At 35.0% G+C, this 24519-nt stretch overlaps 1 protein-coding gene across 3 annotated transcripts in view; it reads left to right on the plus strand.

Annotated features, from left to right (window-relative positions):
* Window positions 1-2690: 2690 nt before the first annotated feature.
* Window positions 2691-24519, plus strand: part of LOC149571065 (granule-bound starch synthase 2, chloroplastic/amyloplastic-like) — a 202631-nt gene continuing 180802 nt past the window's right edge. The window contains exon 1 of one of the 3 annotated variants that reach the window (XM_089812644.1): window positions 2691-3011. The gene's annotated coding sequence lies outside the window, so the exon portion shown is untranslated. The remainder of the gene's footprint in view (window positions 3012-24519) is intronic. The other 2 variants (XM_089812643.1, XM_089812642.1) reach the window with 2 other exon arrangements.

Consider the following 24519-nt stretch of genomic DNA (forward strand, 5'->3'; position numbering starts at 1 on the left):
ATGGTATGATGAAATCAAGCCATAAAATTAATAATTTACTCTAATATAAGTCTTCTACCATGCATGATTCTCACACACCATTATTTTAGATTGCAACCAACTTATACTCTAAATATAGTAACCATCTCTGACATATTTCCTTGTAATTGGCTTCAACTAGTCTTTACTCCCATAATCAGTACATTAGACCATGTGACCTTAGAGATAAGGTCTACATTCACTCAACATGATCTAACTAAGCTCTCATACTTAGGAATGTCATACATGGACTATATTGCTATGTCCAACTACTTGTATCATCCATAATCATAGTCTGTCTAAAGAAACTGACACATATTTGATACATACATTGACATCAATGATAAAATTTGAATTTTAGCATCTCAAATTACAACAATTTTGACCGATATCTAAAAACTAGAACATGTGTCATGCCACTGTCATTAGTCATATTGAAAAGTTTACCAAGCCCATTGTAGTTAATAAAGAGTGCTAAAATCAATTCTTGCAGTCTAATAGAAAATATCATCCCTCAATTTCCTTTAACCTTTTAATCTCCATTATTCTTATTATTTTCTAGCTACCCTCTAATACAAGCCACTTATTATAGAATAAGACTTTCTCCTCTCATTTGAACCCCTGTGTCTTTGGAGAACTTATGCTATCTCATTGCCATAACTTTCTTGTGATATTTAAGAGTTGCATAGCTTCCATCATCACCATATTCATATCATTTCCTTCATACACCCATTATCATAATTCCTCCATCGATCAACCATATCTTAATTCCATTCTTTCATAACATCTTGTGCACGTGCTAAAAATTTGAGAGCACCAATGTTTTAGTCCATATTTTTTGTTAATTTGTCTCACTTTCCACTTGTCATGTCCCCCCTCTCTCTTTAGTAACTTTGGTTTTCAACTTTAATCATTTTTTTCTTATGCACTCTATCATCATGATGATGGATCATAGAATGTGATATGAAATGATGATGCTAAAAACACTCAAATAATTGAATCCATAAACATCATATTGGGGATGACTATTATTAATACAAGATCCTAGAAGATAAGGGGACAATGTAGTTAAGTGTTTCTTGAGTACATTGTTACACTTGCTTTTGTTTACTTCATGTTCATGCATGTAGGAGGAAGTGTTTAATTAATATGGTGTTGCTTTCATTTGTGAATCTTTGGCTTATAGTTGGGCATATTAGGATCCACAAACAAGTTATCCATTTCTATCATCATTAGATGCTAATGGTATTACATATGTTACTAATTGAATCTTTTTCTTTTCTTTTGCAAGTTCCTATTGAAATTACGTGAAAATCGCTAAATGTACATTATGACATTTTGCAGGGCACATTACTTATAGGGTATTCACATTATGTTCATATTTGTGAGTGCTTCATACTTTGAGACACATGCTCATTCAAGGATCCTCATGTATGTTATGTGACGACAAAGTCATTTTCTATTTTAGTTTAGCCCATTTTGATGAGAGTGATACAATCTACTTACATTTTAATAAATGTCACCATGTCTTGTAAGGTTGGAGTATTTCTGTCATGTTACTAAACTTCCACTAACACACATTCTCATATTCTTTTTTACATATTTTCCATATTTGTTAATATTCTCATGTATTTTTAAAATTAATGATAACCATTTTACTCATTCACCTCTAAAATTTTCATTCATACCTTGATTCAACATTTTTTTTGGGTCATAATGGCTAAAATATCTTGTTAGTTACTATTTTCAACACAAGTTTTGAGCCATAAACATTTTCTTATATACTTGGAAGTATACCAATAATCTCTGAATTAGTTTGCTTTTAGACTTTGACGGGTCATGTCCACACTCAAAGAATTAATCCCACATGTATGATTTTGACCTCTATCATTTTACAATTCAAATTCAAATTTCGATGAATCTTTACCAATTCGTTCTAAATTAGAGATAGACAAACCCATATTTCAATTACTTATTGATGTTGACTTTTTTGAAGAGACTCAATTGCATCCATTTAATATCACTTGCATTTGGAAAGGGGAAACTTGGATTATATAAGAAATCTAGGTTTACACATTCATCCTAGAAGCATTTGTATGGATCAACTTATGGATCTTTTTTTTTGATCTTCTTATGCCCTCTTTATCTGCCTAATGATGGATCACAAAGTGTGATCCAAAATGTTGATAAAAAAATTACTACACAATCTTTCTGAAAAATTGTCAAAAAATAAAACATTTGTATGATTGAATTATACTCACATTAATTTGTTACGTATTTTTGATAGTAAAATTAGAAATTATGTCTCTTTAAATAAAAGAACAATCTATCAAAATTATTTCAAAATAGTTCTTAATGTAAACTTGAACTTATATTCAAAGCCAACCTTCATAATGCAAATTAATTATTTAATATTAAAGAAATCCAATTTCAAAAACATCATATTACTCTCATTTTCCACTCATATTACTAAATACCTTTATTTCTTACATTTACTTTTTATTCTTTAACATAAATTCCAAAATATATTAGCCTACTATATAGTCTATGTTAATTTATACAATCTCATTGATTTATCCTAAATCTGACTTCTTTACACTTGTTGTTGAATATTGTAATTGTTGTTGTTAAACAACATAAATAAATAAGGAATAACCCAACCTCAAAACACGTCAACCTTTAACCTTCAAAAGAGTATTAAAAACATTACGATTCTCTGGTCGTACTATTCTCCCGCTTTTACATGGCATAAACAGCTCGGCACTTTTGCGCTTCAAATATGCATAACTAGCCAATGTTAACGTAAAAATTCCAAGCTTGCTGTCCACATAAACACCATTCAAGGAGACCACCTTTTCCTCCCTTGCCCAGATGGCTTATTAAGCCCTATGGCATCATGTACAGCCTATGCTTGCTCCTGCTGTGAGGATTACAATTTAGTCAATTAAATTAAAAGCACTGGTTTATTTATGCAACTTGACGACGGTCTCCAGGTGAGGATTTCTTTTTTCGTTCATTTTCAAAGGTAGAGAGAAGTTCCTGTTGTTAAGACTGGTCTTGATCTCGCTTTACATATTCTTAGGGCGATTCACATTGTCAGTGGATGAATTTGCTCCATGTCAATTTGGAAACCTAATAGTTTGTTTCCTTTTTCTTGTTGCAAATATTTCCCCGTGTAGAATTACTGCTAGGCCTCAAACATTTTGGTCAGGTTGAATTGAAAATGTTGGGTGTAAGTCATATGGTGAGACTGACATAAGTTCCTGTTGCATTGTTTTGTTTTGATATAAATCAGGATCGTTGGGCTTGTACCTTTGCTTTTTCTCTTCTCCCATTGAATCTGTGTTATGTTTTAATTCTTTTTATTGGCATACTTCTCACGTCATTGAGTGAGCACCATTTTTTTTTAATATAATAATTGTTTTAATTCCTCTGAGGGCTGTAGTTGAGTTATACATATTTAAAAATATATTATTTCTAAGCTTTTCCTTAATGGGAGTTGCTGTATTTGGCCATATTTACCTAACACGGACATATGGTCTTGTCTTATGGATGCTGTGCTTAAACCCAAATTCTCTCTCGTTATTTCTCCATATAAGCATGTAATCTTTCTCCTACGGGAGACCCAGAATTGGATGTAATAGTCCACCCAATTCAAACTGAACATTTCTACATATTAACACAAATTTGTACATACTTGTTACTCAGCATGTATTTTTAATCTGGGAGATTTGGACATGGGTTTCTACTACAGAAGGGCATATAGTTGGATTTGGTAGATTGCTCAATTTAAACTCTCAACATATGTACATAGTGGAATGCAAATTGTCTCCTGCAAATTTAAGTAACCGGTTTCCAGAATAAAAGCCTCATTGAGCTCTTAACTTTTGAGAAGCAGGGAATGCACCATTAAAGTCAGACAAGCAGCCTTGTTGTGATAAGGTGACTCAACCTTAGGATATTTTATTTGTTAATTATTTATTCATTTTTGGAAAGATGCTAAATGAGATCAAACCTTCTACAAGGATAGAATTGAAGCAAATTTTTTTTTTTTTTTGTCTTTTTGGCATATTCTCTTGAATTTGTTTTCATGCAAGAGTTGTGCACAAAGGAAGTATCTAAAAGGTTGTAAATAATTGAATGTAGATGCTTCAGAAACAGTTTCCTTTTGCTTGAAAACTCTATAAATACAATGTGTTGCTAAAGAGATGTGAGAGAGAAAGATGAGGAGTTCATTACACAGGGTATGTTGCCAGATTATCTCTAGGATGGAGCAAGATGTAAATCTCCATGTGAAGGCTGAAGATGTATTATAATTTGTTGCTGAATAATACATTAGCTTGATATTTTGGAGTCGGGTTTTTTTTTTACCTAAACAAGTTCTCTTTACAAATACCTATGGTTCTTATTCGGTCTCATTCTTCTAGTTTCATGATTGTAGAATTTTAATTTTGTATGTCATAATGCTGCTGAGATTTTTAGATTTGTAAATCGCAATCACCTTCCTTTAAGGTTTTGACTGTGGGAAATCAGCTATGATTGTTTCCACTTGTATGATGTAGTAGTATGTACTTGCTTATTAGAAGCTATTGAAGAAATCATTGGTTACTGGATGTACATATTGATCTCAAATAGCTTTCTAGGATGCTCTCATTTCCCTTCAATTGGTATCAAAGCTTAGTTTTGTGAATTGCCTGCTACTTGCATGTGAAAATTCATAGTGTTTCCGGTTTTGGGTATTTCTTCTATTAAGATTTCTTAGCTTGCAGATCTTGAAGGAATTTGATCTGAAGGAATCGGCTAATAATTAATCCTTTGATGAGTGAAAATCTTGTAGTTGATTTAATTTTTTAGGAGGCAACACACATTTTTTGAAGGATGGAGAAGACAAAGAAAATGGAGTTGGACATGTTGAAATGACATTGATTTGGAGCTCTTGGTTGACAACAAAATAATTCTTGATGCATGGCTATTGGAAGGAGTCTCTTTTTTATATATATTGAATGCAAGAGGCTATGGAGTTGATCATTAGATGATTTGGAAGCTTCTGGATAACCTCTTTGTGTCGGATGCATGTCCTAGTGGTAGTTGTGGAGTTGGTCTACAAGTGGGCCTGGTGTTTCTATACTACATTTTCCTCTTGGCTTATTGTACTTGCATGGCTTGGATTCTTGTTTGTTGGATCTGAGGGGTTTATAGATTTTTCTCAAAAATCTATGGTGATGCTCATCTATGATAGTCCATTATTCTGAGTTTGATTGTTTAGTGGTTTTAGACTTTTGAGTCTTCCAGATGAGAAGTGGGCGTGGATGTGCATAGGTGTTCTTGAGCATGGTGATTTTGCAGGTTTTTGCACAATTAAGGAAAAGCTTTTGATTTTATGTGGATCTACTGAAGAGCTATTTTCTAGATCCTAGTTCATTCAGGGTGTTTCTGGATGAGACAGTTTCTTTCTTTGTATGGGGATGCTGTTATGTGATTAGTCACTTAACATTTTTGTGGTGATGCTTTTTGGATTCCTAGACTATGGTGCTCGATGTGGACATAATTGGCAAATCGGGTCTGTGCTTGATTTGGTGTTTGAGTCATGTTGTCTACTGTTGAAAGATTCAAGTAAGGTACTAAGATGAGGGGTGAATCAATACCAAACAAATTTCACACTTACTTGACTTTCTAATAATAAACTGATAGATTGCATTTCACTATTACCAATATTTGTTGTATTGTTGATTAGTTTATCGATATTCAATAACTTCATACCTATTACTGAAATGTAAAAGTTTCACCTGAAATATAAACATTCACATGCATAACTCGTGACACAATGTCTTTGTCTCGCAGAAAACCCTTGGTTAGAGGGAAAAAAATGTGGTGGGGATGGTACCTACAACTCATCAATGCAGTAATAAGGTGCACGATTAAGAACTTACATAAATGTCATCTTCTTAATGACTTCAACCTGTTAGGAGTGTCTGATACCTTGTTAGAAGTATCTAAAGTCCTACTAAAAACTACTCTGTTAAGAGATTTTATCCCACTTATACAGTGTTCACCTGGTTAAGGGATTTATAACAAGTTTCTAATTAGAACTTCTAAGTTCAGTTAAAGACTACTCGATAAAGGGATTTCACAATCTTGTTGCTAAACTATTAGGAATAAATCAACATGAGATTGACTTGTAATCACTTTCTCCTAAAGCTTGTTAGACCCTTTTTGCTCCTCTACTTTGAAATTCCTCTGTTCTTTGCTCTTTCTTTTTCGGTAACATTAGGAGTATTTATAGAAGCTAGGGCCAAAGGCACACCCAGCTATCAAAGCCACTTGCAAGAGTAAACACAGCGGAAACACAACATGAAGAACAACCACCAAAGGAGATAGAAGAGAAAAACACTTTATTGATTCATCGATTCATTAACATACATGCCCAGTTGTAAAGCCTTGCGGGTTACAACCAACATTACAATTCAAACTTTGATCTTCAATGATGATCTTTGCATTCTAACTCTCCTTCTTACTCTTCTTGATCGACCAATCATGCCTAAGACTCTACCCAAGATCCCTTTAAATACATGCATGACCACAAGTCAGCTTGTTACAAATTACCAACTAAATAAACCCTTACATTAAATGCATAACCAAGCCACAAGTCGGCTCTCAACAAATATTAAATGCAAATACGAAATTAAATACGTGCAAGGACGACTCAAATTGGAACCAGACACAAACAGCTTGGTCGAAGAAGGACCAAGGCAAACATTGGCACTCGACAACATTTGGCACATACACGAACTCGACACCAATAGGCACTCGGCATCAACCAGGAACTCGACATCAACTAGGAATTCGACATCGACTACAAACTCGGCATCAACTACGAACTCGACAGTAACATAGAACTCGACAACAACTAAGAGCTCGCCAGTAACAAAGAACTCGACAACAACAAGGAAAACAAGAAAACATGTAGGATAGCAATGCAACCCAAGATGCTCCTGCATCAGACAACCGGGGTTGAAAGAAATGATTCTTTTGAATCATGCAAGTGTCACAACCTAAGTTGAATCCAACTCAGATTGAGAAATCTATGTGGCATCTTCAATTGGTTTGTTCTTCCACTTCACCAAATACTCATAGTAATCTTTTCCTCTTGTGCTTTTACCAACTCTCTGATTCAATACCTGTTCAACCTCTTCAATCTGCTTCTTAAGATAATCATCTGATACAACAACTTCATCATCTGACTCATGGTATTTATACAAATCAACAATATTGAATATAGGAGATATATCCATGTCATCAGGTAACTCAACTTCATAAGCATTACCACTATCAAACTTCCTCAAGATCTTACAAGGTCCAAACTTCTTCATCTTCAGCTTACTATATGTTCTGCTAGGAAATCTGCCTTTCTTCAAATGAACCATTACCTCATCACCAACTTCAAAATCACGATGTCTTCTAGACTTATCAGCATTCTCCTTATACTTCTGATTACTTTGTTCCAATCTCAACTTCACTTCCTTATGCAAAGAATCCATAAAATCAGCAAATTCTACCCCTGCAACACTTTCTTTTCTTCACTAGCAACATCCCTCAAATTTGATATTCCTCTATTGCATTCCAACTCTTGATTTTCCTTAGGTTCATCATGAATTTATTTCTTGCTATCTCTGCTAAATCACACCTATTTCCTTTTGTAACTATTTCATATGCAACCTATAGTGCTCCACTAGATATGTTGTCTAATTGGCCTGATTGATAAATCTTGTAACCAATAGCCATTGAGTCGAATTTCACTTCCTTGTTTAGAATGTTTCTCACAGTAAATGTCTTTTGATCTTGCTTGTATTTCACCAATCCTTCATTCTCTATTACGGTTTCTAGTTTTCTTGCACAGTTTCTTCCTATAGCTGATAGACTAGTAATTGTGTCAATGATCTCTTTTTTAATTTCAATTGGATTTTCTCCTTCTAGCCAGATGTAGTCTTTATGTATTTGACTCAACACACATTTGATCCATTCCTCTTCAAATTTCTTTAGTAAATGTGCAATGTGAGTTAGTCCTTTCATTTCGAGATGTTAAGATTCTTCCTTTAGCATACCATTCTCGTTGCATAATTCTTTGTAGGCTCCATTAATATCAGCATCTCTGATCTTAGTGTGTTTGCACTAAATACACAACCCAACATCTTAAGTTAATATAACTCGGGATGGTATCCAGGATAGTGCTTCAGCTCTATTTATTTCTGTAGCTTTCAGCGATTTGTAACTGGTATTCAGATTCGCTTTCTTGTGATTTTTCAATCTATACAGGTGTGTTCACACTTGTAGCCATAGTTTTGTTCATAAGCTTCAATTTTTCTCACTTGTTCTGTCTAGGGTTAGCAAATTCGATTGATTTGATATCTTCGAACTTTCTCTTTTGATATGAATCACTTTCTAGATTGTAATTGCACACTAGATCTTTGTTCGCATAGTAGCTCTGTGAGAATAATGTAACAATGATGAATTAGATATTTCAATAAATAGTAGTAAAGTGTTCAATGGCTCTTTGTACTAATCATTAAATGCTATAGCCGACAACATTCTTATAACCGATACAAGCTTAGTCACCGATAATACTCTCTATTTCGATAGATCTCTTTTTCATCTGATAGCACAAAGATGTTCTTATAATCTTAACCAAATTGTTCAATGGCTGGTAAAGTGTTCAATGGCGAGTAAAGTGTTCAATGGCTCTTTGTACTAATCATTAAATGCTATAGCCGATAACATTCTTATAACCGATATAAGCTTAGTTACCGATAATACTCTCTATTTCGATAGATCACTTTTTCATTTGATAGCACAAAGATGTTCTTCTAATCTTAACAACTCTACAGTAGTTTGATTTATCTTTAATCCAATTTTGTATAGCTTAGTCACCAATGCATCTACTCATGCCGATAGATATTATAGCTCTCATGTTCTAGGGATTGATTAATGAGTTCAGTGAAGTTCGAGGTCCCTAAACATTTGCTTGCTTGGTGGATGAATTCCTTGTCATGGCTGACATAAGGTCTTCCTTTGATGTGACATCTTCATCCTTCTTTACCCATGTCTTCCTTATTTCTTCTTTGACTTGTTCCTAATTTACAACTCCTTTTCCTTTACTGTCCTTATCAGTAGAAAATTGATATCTACAATTATATGCTCCATGACCAAATTTTTGACAAATGTAGCATGGCAATCCCATTGCTCTCTTCAGAGTTTCTTTCTTCATTTCATTTTCTGCATTCTCATGTCATATGTCCTGTCTTTCCACATTGAAACATGTAATAGGATTGTTACCTATTTTTCCCATATAGTTTATTGGTTTGTAGGGCTTCCTTGTGAGTGTTGTCTTGGTTCTGCATTCCTCAACTTTGTGTCCATAGTGATTGCATTTATAACCGTATTCAGTGAAGTTTTTCTCAGTGTCCTACTGATAGTTCCAGATCTACATTTATAGGCTTTATGCCCAAACTTTTCCAATTGTAATAATAACAATTAAAAGATGTCCTTCTTGGAGTACTCACTTGACTACTTCTACAAACATTTGCAGTATGACCAAATTTTCCACAGTTATAACAAGTAGGCTTATAGGGCTTCTTACCTTTATTAGATTCTTCAAGGGTCTGCTCTTGCTGTTTCCAGATTTTGATGATTCTCTAATTTCCAATTTGCTTTTGCCAATATATCCCAGTTCAGTTATATCACCTAGTTTCCTTTGCCCTTTTAGTTGTTCATCAATCCTCTGCATGCTTTGTTCAAACCTTGCAAGTCTGGCATTGATTTCCTTTTCCACTTCCAAATTGTTCTTTAGTTCTTGATTCTCTTGGTTTAGTGTTTGATTTTCTACTTGCAGTTGTAGGTTCCTGTCACCTACACCTTCTAGCATTTCATTTCGTGGCTGGATCTCTTTTCAATATTTTTGTAGGGGGGGAATCTTTATCTCTAATTATATCTTCAATGTCTCTCTTTTCAGATTCAAGGATTTCTTTGGCACTTTCAACAATTCTCATCCTTTCCAATACTTTTGTCATTCTCAAGGCTTGACCTTCATGCTCTTTCTTTATTTGAGTGATCTCTTCAAGCAGTTCATTATTTTGTCTTAACACATCTGTGATAGTAGCATCAGCTTCCTCTGAATTGACACTTCCTAAAGGATAATTATTCAAGATAATCAAGGCTTATTGTGACTTTTCTAACAGTTCTTTCCTTTTTGCAAATGAAGTCTTCAGTTTATTCTTTAGGTTTTGTGTTAGGTCATTAGCGTGCTCTAGGGCTTCCTCTAATTGCTTTTGATACCTGTAACTTCTTTCCATTATTCGAGATCTACTCTCTAGTTGTTACACTTCCCTCTAGAGAACTAATTCTCTGATACCAGCTATTGGAAAGATTCAGGTAAGGTACTGTGGGCTGGGGGGGGGGGGGCAGATGGTGGTGAATCAGTACTACACAAATTTCACACTTATCCAACTTTCTAATCATAAACTGATAGATTGTATTTCACTATTACTGATATTTGCTGTATTGCCGATTAGTTTACCAATATGCAATAAGTTAATATCTATTACTAAAATGTAAAACTTTCACCTAAAACATAACCATTCACATGCATAACTCATGACACAATGTTTTGGTCTTGCAAAAAACCCTTTGGTAGAGGGAAAACTGCAGTGTAGATAGTACCCACAACTCATCACTATAGTAATAAGGTGCTCGATTAAGAGCTTACATAAATGTTATCTTCTTAATGACTTCACCTTGTTAGGAGTGTCTGATACCTTGTTAGAAGTATCTAAAGTCCTGCTAAAGACTACTCTGTTAAGAGAATTTATCCCACTTATACAGTGTTCACCTGATTAAGGGATTTACAACAAGTTCCTAATTAGAACTTCTAAGCTGGTTAAAGACTACTTGGTAAAGGGATTTCACAATCTTGTTGCTAAACTGTTAGGAATAAATCAACAAGAGATTGACTTGTAATCACTTTCTCCTAAAGCTTGTTAGATCCTTTCTGCTCCTCTACTCTGCAATTCCTCTGTTCTTTGCTCTTGCTTTTCGGTAATATGTAGCAATTGCTTCATGAGCTCCCTCTCCTCTCTCTTTCTTATTTCCACTCTTAGTCATTCTTATATCTTCTCTCATCCTTAACCATTCCCTAAACCTAATTAGGGTTCCATAATATGTCTTCTTGAATCTTTTATAAACCGTTTTGACTTTGGATATCTTCCCTGACTGTTTGCTTTGTTGTCTCCAATAATCTCCATATTCATTTGCTATTTCTTCCTCAAACTCAACACTCAAATCTTTTCAGTTTTATCTATAAACTATTTTGAATGATTCCTTGACACATTTCCTTCTTTCTGCCATTCATCTAGATTCAATGTATCTTTTCCTGTGATGATAATACTTCTGATCCGTCAAACTGTTGTGTTGTTTATTGATAGCTCTCCTTTATTTCGATAGTGTTTCCTTTGCACCTATACCTCTCTTCATATCTTGTGCACCAATAGTAACCTTAGTTTTCCGATAAGGCTTATCTATTCACCTATAGCGCTTCCTTGTGATTTGCTTTGCCTAGGCAGTTTGCCTATGTGGTTTGCCAACAATGACAACCATATCAAAAATATTTTGTATTAAGTTGTAGAGGATTTAGTCAAGTAACAGTCTACATGATTGTTGTCTTTGAGATCTCATTTTTACATGTCACTAATGTAATAGTGGGTTTGCATGTTGCAATGATTGGATCTACAAGTTATGATGTTAGGTGGGTAGGCCACCCATTTAATTACAGAGGGATAACTTAGATGTGGACTGTCTAGACTTTATATTCACAAGATTTGATCCAGTGTCTATGTAGACTTGTTAGCTGGTCTTGTCTGTCATCACTTGTGCATTGGTGTGTTGCTTTGGGATGAGAGGATTGATTATAAGTGATTACTTGGATTGTTGATTATGGGGTCCTATAGCATAGTGTATTTCCATAGTTTGGAAATCTTGGTTTCACTTGGTGTGATGCATGGGCCTAGATGATTTTCAGATTTGGGGGATGGTGTGTCAGATGCTTCTAGAGCTCGGTATCACGTTTCAATGGCAGCTTTAATAGTGATTGTATATTCATCACATGGTGATGGATGATCTTCTTTAGTGTTGCAGATGTTGGAGGATGCCTTAGACCCTATTGCTGTAGAAGGGTCTTTCACATTCGTTGGTTCACTAGTTGGAGATGGTATCTTCATGTGATTGGAGATGCTAATGTCTTAGAGCCATGAAGGACTCCCAAAGTCTTTGGTTGAGGTGTTGTGGTGCTTGAAATTAGAGTTTTGACTTCATACATTTTTCTTGACACCATGGTTTGTTCACTTGGAGCATGTTATCTCTTTGGAGGAGATGGTTTAGATCATGTTGTCATGTTTATGTTCCTGATTCCATGGTTGGAGCTTTGACATTTATCTTGGTTTAGTTTCTTGGTATCGAGTACTTTGATCATTTGTTTGATACTTCATGACAAAGTTGTGTGGCATTCCAAGTTTGGGATTGATTGATTACAGGTGCTCAGGGATACTTGGAGACTTAGGCGAGGCTAGAGTTCTCTTGATATGAGAGACATATTTCTAAGAGGACGCGGCTATCCTCCCTACAAAATGCACTGTTGACCAAATCTTAAAAAATCAAGTACATAGTGATTTTTTTTGAAATTTTCAGCATTTGATCTTCATGATCTGCATATTTTGTGATCGAAAACAACAAAATTGTTGGGAAAAATTCACTGTATTTTCGTGAATCTTAAAAAAAAATATGTTTGACTTTTTATTATTATCTTTAGTGCAGTTTGTCTGGAGATTAGTCAGCGCTTTTCTAAGATGTATACTCTTGATGAGATTTCAGCAGATTGAGTTCAATAGAGACCTATTAGGATATTGTTGTTGGATAAGTTACGATGACTTGCATATCTTGGAGGAGTATTCCCATTCCTTGCTCTTAGGGTCCGTTTGGTTCATGGAAGATGACGGGATTTGGCTTTTTCAAAATCCAGATTTGAAATTTTTTGCATTTGTTTCAAAATTGCCAAAATGGAATTAGAATACCAAACTTCTAATTTTGTCTCAAAACTAGGTTTTCCGACTTTCTACCAGCAAGTAGGAATTGAAAATCAAAACCTGGTTATGTTTTTTGAGGAGTGTAAAAACAATAGATTTGATTACTTTTTGGAGTTTGCCTTTAACCCCAAGCCTATGCATTAAAATGTATCTTCACACTCATCTTCCGAGTGAAACAAACGGTTCAAGTAAAATCCCAAAAATATGAATGAAGATTTGCAAAACCTTGATTTGACTTAATCGAGATTTGTAGACATCTCGATTTCTACAATTCCACGAACGAAATAGACCCTTGGTGCACTCGACAGTTTATTACTTAAGAGGTATTACCCAATGTTAATTTCAGGTGCTTTATGTTTTCTTTCATATTCATGGATATTGAGCTGCAGTTCGATGGTTATGGATAGAATGGTTATCTCTTTTAGGTGTATTTTCAATTATGATGATAATAGGAGATGGTAGTGGGCTGATTTCCTAAAATGGGAAATGGAGTAGCTAGATCTTTTTTGAGAGGCTTACGTCCATGTAGATTCATGATGTCATGCAATGTTTGATCTCTTGAGGTTGAACAGTTTTGGATGTTGTTGTGGCTCTTCTCTTGGGATTTTGAAGGAGATCATACTTGGCATAGTTGGCATTTAGAGGTGTTTGTGGAAGGATATTGTAACAACCATCTTTCCTACCCCTTAGTTTCTTTACATTTTAACATTCAAAATAAACTTAGTTTCTTTACATTTTAACATTCAAAATAAACTAACTACATATTAACATGCATGGGATTAAGAATCATAAGAGACTAATAGACTCTCATGAAATGCCTTAACTAACAAATGAAGATCTGCTTCCTTTATTTAATTACAATAGCAATTTAAACGTATGAAAGAGAGACCATTTACCAACTAAACATTTTAACTATCATTTCATAAAACTGAAAGAAATAAATGTAACTCCATCTATATTTAAACACATATCTAGCTGAACTTGAAAACATGAATGGAAATGCAAGTATCAATAAAATCATATCAGGCTAAGAATGCAAACCCCTTATGTCTAGTACAAGTCTTGGGATTGGTGGAGAGGAGAAGCATTGCCAAAGACTTAACCTCCCCACCATGGACCTAGTGTATCCTCTCTCATTCTCAACTGAGAATGGCCCTACCTTGCACGGGAAGGATATGTACACACAATCTCGTCCTACCACCTAAGCATCCTGGTGTTGGATTGTCAACCCCTCAGCCGGCTAGACTGTGGAAGCCTCCTAACAGCCTATCCATGCGACTGTGAATTTCCCGACCTCTAGTGGACATAGCAGCATTATTAGCCACTAAACCTACCTTGGCCAGGGATTTACATAGACACTATGTGCCTGATCACCCACCGGTCAACTTGACAAACAAGACATTGCCCAACTCACCACCATGAGCTAACTAGATTACTTTTTCAGCATATATCTTTCAAATTTGGTCTCGATGTAAATTTCTGTTTTATTGCAGGTAATTGCACAACCATCTTGCATAGCCTGCACCACACATCTCGGCCTCACATGGCCTTCCTTGATGGTCCGTAGTGTAATTCGCAACGTATACTGGGCTGGTGGAACAATGCTAGGGAATTGCAAAATTCTTTTAAGAGTTTCCTTGGAAAAGGCATAAAAACAAAACGGTAAGCCTTCTTAGCTGTTTCACATCTAATTCAACATATTTCCATGCTTTCAACGACACATACGAGGGTGCTCCTATAGCATGAAAAGTGGTTTCACACAACTGGTCTTCTTATTGACACCCTAAGAAACAAATGTAAGAAAAATATTTGTAAACATTACAAGCCGGCGACTCATTCCATAAATCGACATGACTATACATACAACTCACAGTCTGTTTTATAATCATTCTTGTCCGCTTGGACTATTAGTAGGAAGAAGAATAAATGCGGATAAATTAAACTACCATAGAATGATAGTAATGGGGTAGGAGAGATAACAATTGTGACCTTACAGAGCTGCATTGCAAAAAGAATAAGATGGCTTCCCTTTGCTCAAAACTGCAAGCTTAAGAAATCTAATCATTAGTGGCTGCTGTTTAGTGCTTGCACAATATTAAGCTTTTTGTGCATAACTTATATGAAAACGCAAACAAGGCAAGTAAAAAGGAGATTAATTCCGTGTGAAGCTGCGAATTTCTTCTAAAATAGAATGATGCTTGGCTATTCATGTCTTGAATTGATCAAGAAAGGGAGTTACGTGCATGGGATATACGCAAGGTGGTGAGCACGAGTTGCAATCTTGAATTAAAAATGCAAGGGGCTGAAATAATGTTGAATGAAATGTCGTTGATAGACTCCATGTATAAATTTAATTTGCCATAAGAAGAAAATAATAAAATCCTTCCCATGATTTATTATAACAATACTTATATTATTTACATATTTTTGTACGTGTTATTTACATATATACATACATACACATTATATTTTAAATATATGTATTCTTTTGTATACATTATATTTAAATATATGCATGCATACATATACATATATTTAACATGTACAAATGTACGTAAATATGGGTATCATTATAATAAATCATGTCTGACATCACAAGAATGATTGCAAAGCATCCATATTCTCGAATCAAAGGTAACAATTGTTTTTACTTTGCTTTCTGTTCAAGTGAATATATATTTATGCATCTTTTTAGAATTGACAATCTAGTAGCTCATGGTGGTCATTTGGCATAATTTAGTTTGCCTATCCTTCTTCCCCTAACCATGGTGGTTTGACTAATACATGTTAGCTCGGTGGCACATTGGTGCGAACGTGCCCTATTCTCTTTTTGTCAATGTTTCGCCCCCTTCGCCGCAATCCTGCAAGAGAAAATAACATGGTGAAAGCACATTTCCACATCAACAAATATAATTTAGTTGTCATAACTGATAATCCTATAAACTAACCATTTCCAAATCATGAGATAGCATAATGTTCAACCCATATCTTAATTTCACATGAATATAAAAGATAATTAACATTTCCATTTCACATGAGAATAAAATGAGTAACTAATTTAACCAAACATAACTAATTTTCTTGAAGTCTAATTGTCTAAATAGAGTCTTTTTAGGAATTGAAAATAGGGATCATCCCCCCCTCTTGTGTTTCATCATCCCTGATGGATATTGTAATTAAATAAATAAGAAAACATTCATAATGAAAAAAAATAACTGTCATAAATTCTCAAATAGCATCATGTTGCAATGTCTCAATTTAAATACAATATAATAGTATCAATCTATAGTTCATGTTCTTGGAAAAAGATGGAAAAATTTCTTGAAGATCTCATCATAATCTTCCCAAGTAGCATTCTCCTCAGTATATTGGTTCTACTGGACCTTGCACTCTGTGACATCCCGAGTTTATAAGTGAAGCTTACTCACCTCGAGTATTTTGAGCAGTTCTATATCCACCACCTTTGGATCTCACGCTTGCAAGAGATTCCAGACACTAACATGTATAGTATTGGCTATATACTTTTTAAGATAAGATACATGAAACACATTGTGTATTTGGGTAAGGGTTGGAGGTAGGGCAATTCTGTAGGCCACAGGGTTTACAACTTCCAATACTTCAAAGGGTCCCACATATTTTGGGGCAAGCTTGGTGTTTTTACCAAACTTGGTAGCACTTTTCAGGGGTTTTCCTTTTAAGAGAACCTCTTCTCTCACCTCAAATTCTTTGTGAATTCTTTTAGCATTTGGATAACTCTTTTGTCGGTCATTTTCCTCCTTTAAACTCTGACAGATTTGAACTACCTATTCTTCCATTTCTAAAAGCATCTCAAGACTAACAATGATTCGATCCTCAATCTTGTTTTGACTTATAGGAGTTATACACTTACATCCATAAAATGCCTCAAATCGTGCCATCTTAATAGCAAATTGATATGAGTTGTTGTAAGCAAATCCTACTAGGGGAAGATACATTTGCCAGCAATGTTGCCGATCCATTTAGTATAATCTTCTAGTACCTGGTTTACCTTTTCTGCATGGTCATCAGTTTCTGGATGATAGGCTGAACTAATATTCAGTCTTGTCCCCAAAGCAGAAAACAAGGTCTGCCAAAATCTAGATGTCATTCTTCTTGATGTTTGGTAGCTTCAATCGGATAAACCTAACAATATATATAATTTATATATATGTGAGATATAAGTTATGAAAGAAATATATATATAATTGTTGATCTCAGATTGGTTTTAACAAGTGAGTGTCTATACACTTAAGTCATTTACTTAGTTCATGCTGAATAAATAGTACATGCCGAGCACAATATGTATAAGACAGTGCATGTCGAGTCCATAGTGAATGCTGAGTCACTCAAGTGCTGAGCAGACAGTGTATGCTGAGTGATTCAGGAGCCGAGTCATTTAGATGCCAAGTAACACAATTTTGACATAGTTGTTTGTAATGGCACAAACTACAATGTAAACTGTTTTTGAGCCGACTTAAAGATTGAATTACGATATTTTGTGATAAGGACGAATCTTAAGTTGGATTCCCTATGAATTACATGCATCCAATTAAGTAAAGGGAAGGTTTAAGTGGCAAAATGGATGAATTGCAGCCGTTGATTCATACCTAACCCTAAGTCACCTAAGTCTTCTTAAGGAGGACAAACATTAAACTTCATATGTGCGTGGAAGGAGCAAAGAGAGAAGTTTTGCATACGCAAATAGAGCATTCATGGTGGCTAAGGAATTGTGAAGTGAAATTGCATTGCAGAATCAGTTAAAGGAGAACAGAAGAAGGGAATAGTATACAACAGAGAGACATCTGATCAAGAAGGATCAAGAATACATCAGTTTAGAGGTGATCTGTCATCAAGCAACAGAGTGCTAACCGCAAGATCAATGCTGAGTCATTCTAACAGGTGAATCAGCTAAATCTCTTAACAGAGTAGTCCTAACAGGCTGTATTGAAATCCTCTAACAAGGTGCTTACTTAATTGTGAGTTAAAGTCCTTTAACAAGACACACTTGTAGCAGGGTGTTGAAATCCTTTAGCAGGGTAAGACCTAACAGTCTTTGTAAGCCTTTAACAGGGCAGACCTTTCACAGGGTAGATCATGTTTCATGATCAAACATTCTAACCTTCATTGGATACACTTTATTACTGTAGTAGTGAAGATTTGTGGGTGTCATCCCTACCCCAGTTTTATCTTCTCATTGGAGGGTTTTTGGGTAATCATATATGGTATCATATATGTGTGAATGCTTACTTGTTTACATGATTTAGATGTATATGCTTTACATAGTATTTCAATTTACTTATTGAATGTATGAGATGGATGTGTGGTGAATATTTTATGAATTAAAGTTTAAAGTACTGATACACCCCCCAGAAGTTTACCTTTCCTATTGTAATTCCAACAATTGGTATCAGAGCCTTGTACTCTGAAAGAGAAACTTTGCAGCTTTGAGGAAAGATCTTGAAAATGGAAGTCTACAAGTTGGAGAATCAGGGAATCAAAATACAACTCATTCTACATCAACTGAATGAAGCAAGAGAAGACCTAAAGAAATCTTTGAAGAGAAGGAAGGAAATTGCCATTGAGGAGAATGACACACAATACAAAGAAATGGACACTACCAAGCTATTTGCTAATGGAGACTCCAAAGAATTTGATGCAGCAGTTGTAGATCTAATGGAGAAGAACAGAGCCCAAGCTGAGGAAATAAAAAATCTCAAGTTGGAGCAAGAATCACAAGGCATACTACTATGTGAGGTGACTGAATAGAAAAAGAAAGCTATGGAAGACAAAGCCATGATTGAAGAAGATAAAAAGAGTTTTGACTAATAGAATGGAAGAGAAATCATCAGAGCTATCCAAGATTTCCAACATGCAATTGGACACTTTGAGTCAAATGATGAATGCCAACTATTAATTGAATGTCAAGGACATTGAGATAACAATAATGAAGTTGCAGAATGAGCAATTGAAAAATGACCGAAAAAGGGAAAAGAAATTTGCTGAAAGTTTCAATAAACCAAGTGAAGCCATCAAATACTTTGAACAATTATTGAGATCCCGTAGATCCAATAATGATACATTTGGACTAGGATACACTAGCATTGAAGAAGGAGAATCATCCAAAAGTGCTGAAGAAAGGAGAGCAACAAAGGTAAGAACTCCAAACTTGCTTGTCATAATTGTGGTAAGAAAGGACATATAGCTAAGATGTGCAAGAGCAAGACTGTAAATCAGAATGTCAAGCATAAGAGCATGGTCATTGCCATAAGTGCAACAAACAAGGTCATCAGGCATATGAATGCAAAACTATGACCATGCACACACAAAGATTTGAAGGATATTGTTATAACTGTTAGAAGTATGGACATAGAGCTTTTGAGTGCAGATCCAAACCCATGAGGTCATAGACAAACAAAGGTAAAGAACAATGGCAACTCTTACAACTGGGATTGTAATACAAGATATAATTGTCATGATTGTCAAGAGTATGGACATGTTCCTGAGAATTATATTAGGACACACTTCAGAAGTTACTACAAAAGGTGGTTGAGTCAAACCACATGTTTTAGTTGTTTGAAGATTGGTCACATCAGTCGCTATTGTCCAACAAAGTCAAAGGCATCAAGTTGTGAGTTCAATAATATTAAAGGAAAAGGCAAGGTAGATATTGAAAATGTTAGGAATGAAATGAACAAGACATGGAAGAAAAAGGAGGATTGCTGCACATCAAGTGGAGAAGGGATCACTTCACCCAATGGGTCAGGTGATCACACCTCATCAAACTAAGCAATCAAGAGGTATTTGAGACTGATATTCATAAGTTATATCATACATCAGTTTCAAAAGAATTTAGCACTAAAAAGTCTACATAAGCATGAATAAAAATGCAAGATGTTATTAGGAATCAAAGAAAAATATTTAAGTTTTTCATGTTATTGCCGAGCATGAAAAGTTTCCTATGATTGCCAAGTGAAATGCTAGAGGATGCCGAGCTAACAGACTGGCTAGTTGATGCCAAGCTCACAATGATTGCCGAACGACTAAAAAGACTAGTGGATGTCGAGTGAGCCTGAAATTGGTTGATGCTGAGCTTACAGCTGTGTAAGCACTCAACATTAATTGCAGTGTTTCAAAAGGGTATTTGATCAATTTTCAGCTCATTTTACATCATTTCGAAGTCAAGAAAGAGCAAAGAGAGCTAAAGGCGATTAGGAAACTCATCAGAAGCATTTGCAAAAGATTTGAAGAGCAATTCGACACCATTTCGTCAGATCTTGCAAGGTATTTATCATGTGCCGAGTTCGCTGTTTCTATTTTCACAAATCGTAGTTTCACATAATGTCATCTAGTGCAAAGGGTGTGTGATAACCCCTCACTGCGAAGCCTAGAGCTTTACATGTAAAATTATATTTCATTATTAATGTAGTAAATCCAATTTTTTAAATTTATTCCAAGATGAAATTATATGTTTTTTTTTTAATAATAAAATTAATTATTTCAATAAAAGTATCATTATTGACTTTAATTAATTCATAATTATTATTAAAATCTCAAGACCAAGATTATTAATACTTTGTAGGACAATTACAATAATAAAATAATAAATAAATGATAAATATCTATATTTATAATTGTAATTACATTTAAATAATAAGATTAAATTGTAAAATACTCAACAATATAATTATTATTGAAATTACATAATAAAATCAAAGTATAACACAATCAACGAATAATATACATAACATAGGCGAATAAGGGAGGAATGAAAGTTAACTAAATCGATTAATTAATCAATTTAATTACAGACCTGTCAAAAGTCACGACTGCTGGACGCGCTCAGGAAACATATAAGACTCACAATCGTGCGGAACAGGAAGCATCGAACCAGGGAGGAAGTGGAAGGAATTAAGGAGTAGCCAACAAAAAGCGTCATTGCCAGACCCGTCATAAAAATGACTCACTCCAGAATTCTGAGCGCAGGTACAACCGCGGAAAGCACCATTATTATAGTCAGAAAGCATCATTACTGTTGAATGTGGAAAATCACCATGACATTGCTAAGAACTCACAAGGAACATTATACAAAGAAATAGAATATATACAAGGTTCCCAGTATCCGCAGTGTATCCGACTTGGGCCAGTTACAACATCCACAAAACAGACCATAACATTACTTATATGCACAAAGTAAGAACCAGTACAGGCATAGTATAGCAAGCGTCTTAAGACAAAGATAAAGTCTTTCCAGTGAGACAAAAAGGAAGACGCTGCTAAAGATCAATATTCCAAACTCTTGTTTTTATTAGCAGCAAAGGGGAAGCAAGCTCATTATTATTCCATTGATAATTTAAGACAGAGGATTAAATACCTCTGAAGGGCTTCAATAAGATATTCAATAGAGAATATTAAACTGAAGCAAGGCAAAGATTGAACATCTTTGAAGGTCAGTATATTGAAAGCATTAATTCATATGCATATGAGAGGATGGATACACCATCAAGGTTATCCATAAGGCCTAGATTGCGAAAGCTTCTAGGAAGGATGGATGTCTCGGGAACGATCATCCATAAGGCTTGAAGAGGGGTCAATGTGTGAAATGACGATACTTAGTGGAGAATTAGTCACAAATGGCTAAAACTCCCCTAGGAACTAAGCATCAGATCACAACGCATCTTTGAGAAAGGAAATAGTTAGATTAGAACATTAAGTTATTTGTTCAATAGTATTTCTTTGATTAATTAAACTCATGAAGTTACTAACAATCTTGCAGTTGTAGAATCAGGAAATAGGAAAATCAATCCATAATCAAGGGAACATTACAGTGGTATTAGAGCATCGATCTTGCCATCCTGTGAGTGAAGACTTCTGGAAACTTATGAGAGAAGGACAAATAAAACCACAATGAATGACCTAGCAAATGAAGTCAGATCATATATGGAACAAAATAATCAAACTAATCAAACTATATTAAATCAAATAGAGAAATCCAACCAAGCCCTTCTAAATGCTTTACAAAATATGGGAAACTCTATCAAAAATAACTCATCCCATGCAAAGAATATCAATTCAAATGAACTAGATAGTAATGAATCATCATCTTCCCGAATCCCAAGACCTCCTTTCTTGCCAAGAGAAGAAATACCTAGAGAAGAAGAACGAATAGATCAACCTGTTGTGGGCTTTTCACACCATCGCCCAATTGCAAATGGGGGCCCCCTTTTGTCTCTTGGTCTTGTCCTTTTGGCTTTAGTTCTTGGTAGTATTGGGCTCAATCTTCTAAGGTTCCTTCTTTCAAATGAGAATTGGTAGAATTGGCCAAATGTGGAAAGTGTTGTCCAGGTGGCTCTGAGAATGGAAATTATTTGCTTGTTTGAGAATTGAATGTCTTGACTTACTATTTTTAGAAAGTCTATTTTTATTAAATTTCACCGCCTCTCAGATTGGCCTTATTTTGACTTTGGGACAACTTATTATTTTTAGAAAGTCTATTTTTAGTAAGTCTATTTTTAGTAAATTTCACTGCCTCTCAGATTGGCCTTATTTTGACTTTGGGACAACTTACTATTTTTAGAATGTCTATTTTTGGCAGGTCTATTGCTGCAACAAGTGAGCTATGGTTGATAAAGAGCCAAAAGGGTACATGTGTCTATATCCAAAAGAATGAGCAAGCATGACAATCAATCAAGAAAAAAATGGTTAAGTCTGGAATCACCCATGAAATATCCAAAAGTAGAAAGGCATGAAAATAATAGGAAAAATGGTTGTCGCGGAAGTCTTCCATCATGGACAAAATTTGAGATCACTCAAAAATCCTACCTTAGAGAAAAATGGTTGTTGCAGAATTCTTCCATCATGGACAAAATCCACGATCTCTCAAAAAATCCAGCCTTGGAGAAAAATGGTTGTTGCGGAATTCTTCCATCATGGATAAAATCCACGATCTCTCAAAAAATCCAGCCTTGGAGAAAAATGGTTGCTGCGGAATTCTTCCATCATGGACAAAATCCATGACCACTCAAAATTTCCACGAGCAAGAGAATTAGAAATCATTGAAGCAAAAATGGCCAAGTGTTGGAAATTTCTCCTTCATGGAAGCAAAAATGGCTAAGTGTTGGAGATTTGTCCTTCATAGAAGCAAAAATGGCGAAGTGTTAGAAATTCCTCCTTCATGGAAGAAAAAATGCTAGTGTTGGAAGTTTCTCCTTCATGAAAGAAAAACTGGCTAAGTGTTGGCAATTCCTCCTTCATGGAAGAATAAATGGTTGAGTGTTGGAAACTTTCTCTTTCATGGAAAAATGAAAAAAGATTAAGTGCTGGAAATTTCTCCCCCAGATCTTGAATTTCACCCTCTTCAAGTGTGTACCCAAGATCGGAAAAATGATTGATGATGATTAAAAAAGGGGGAATTCTTCAAAATGTAAGAAAAGGCATAACAGTGAATTGAAAGCATTTGAACAAAAAGGAGAAGAAAGCTCTAGCTCTAGAAATTCAAGACACTCAAATCCAAAATTCTAGTACCAAGATCAAAGTACTAAGTGATCCGGTCCCAGACATTCAAGGTTCAAAGATCAAAGTTCAAATCCAAAAATGCAAGAACATGGTGAAGGAAGTTCAATATGAAGAAATTCTAGAGTAACATAATCATCAGCAAGGGATTCCAATCCATTTTAGGGAGATAAATTTCCAAGCAAGTACATAGAAGGCGAGAATGTTCGAAGAGAGATTTTCAGAAAAGTCAGTCAAAGTTGGATCTTAGTTAAAATGACACAGTTGGAAAAGACTTGAGCTTACATGGCCTCCATCATCATTTCATGGCATCCAATTATCTTTGATGAAGAATTGAGGTCTCCAAGTTAAACTTCTATGCATTCAGAGAATGGAATCAAGAATAATTTATTCAAGGAAGACTGAGCATTTATTGAGTAATGGACATGCATGGTGGATATTTATTGCACCCCACTCCTTCCTAAACGAGTATGCATAGTGGGCATTTATTAGCCACTACAGTAATGGATTCCTTGTTGCATTAATGTAGATTCCTTTCCTTTGCCCTAACCCTAATTAGGGCTGATGTGGCACAATCTTGGCCATCGGTTATTGTGATCATTCGGGCCACCTATTGTAGTTGAGGACCTATATAAAGGCCTCATTTCTCATTTTTAAAGGGAGATTTTTTATGAGATTGTTGCTATGAGTTACTGAGATAATAAAGTTTTCATTGGAGTTTGGTGAATACTTGATGTGTCTTAGTGCTTGCTTGTTCTCTTAAATTTCTTCAATTAGATTAAGTTTAGCCTAGTTAATGTGTGGTGATTGCAATGAAGAATATGATGGTGTATTGATGAATTCCTTT

The sequence above is a fragment of the Cupressus sempervirens genome, chromosome 2, assembly GCF_028749045.1.
Source record: "Cupressus sempervirens isolate cs-2001-9-10 chromosome 2, ASM2874904v1, whole genome shotgun sequence".
NCBI lineage: Eukaryota > Viridiplantae > Streptophyta > Pinopsida > Cupressales > Cupressaceae > Cupressus > Cupressus sempervirens.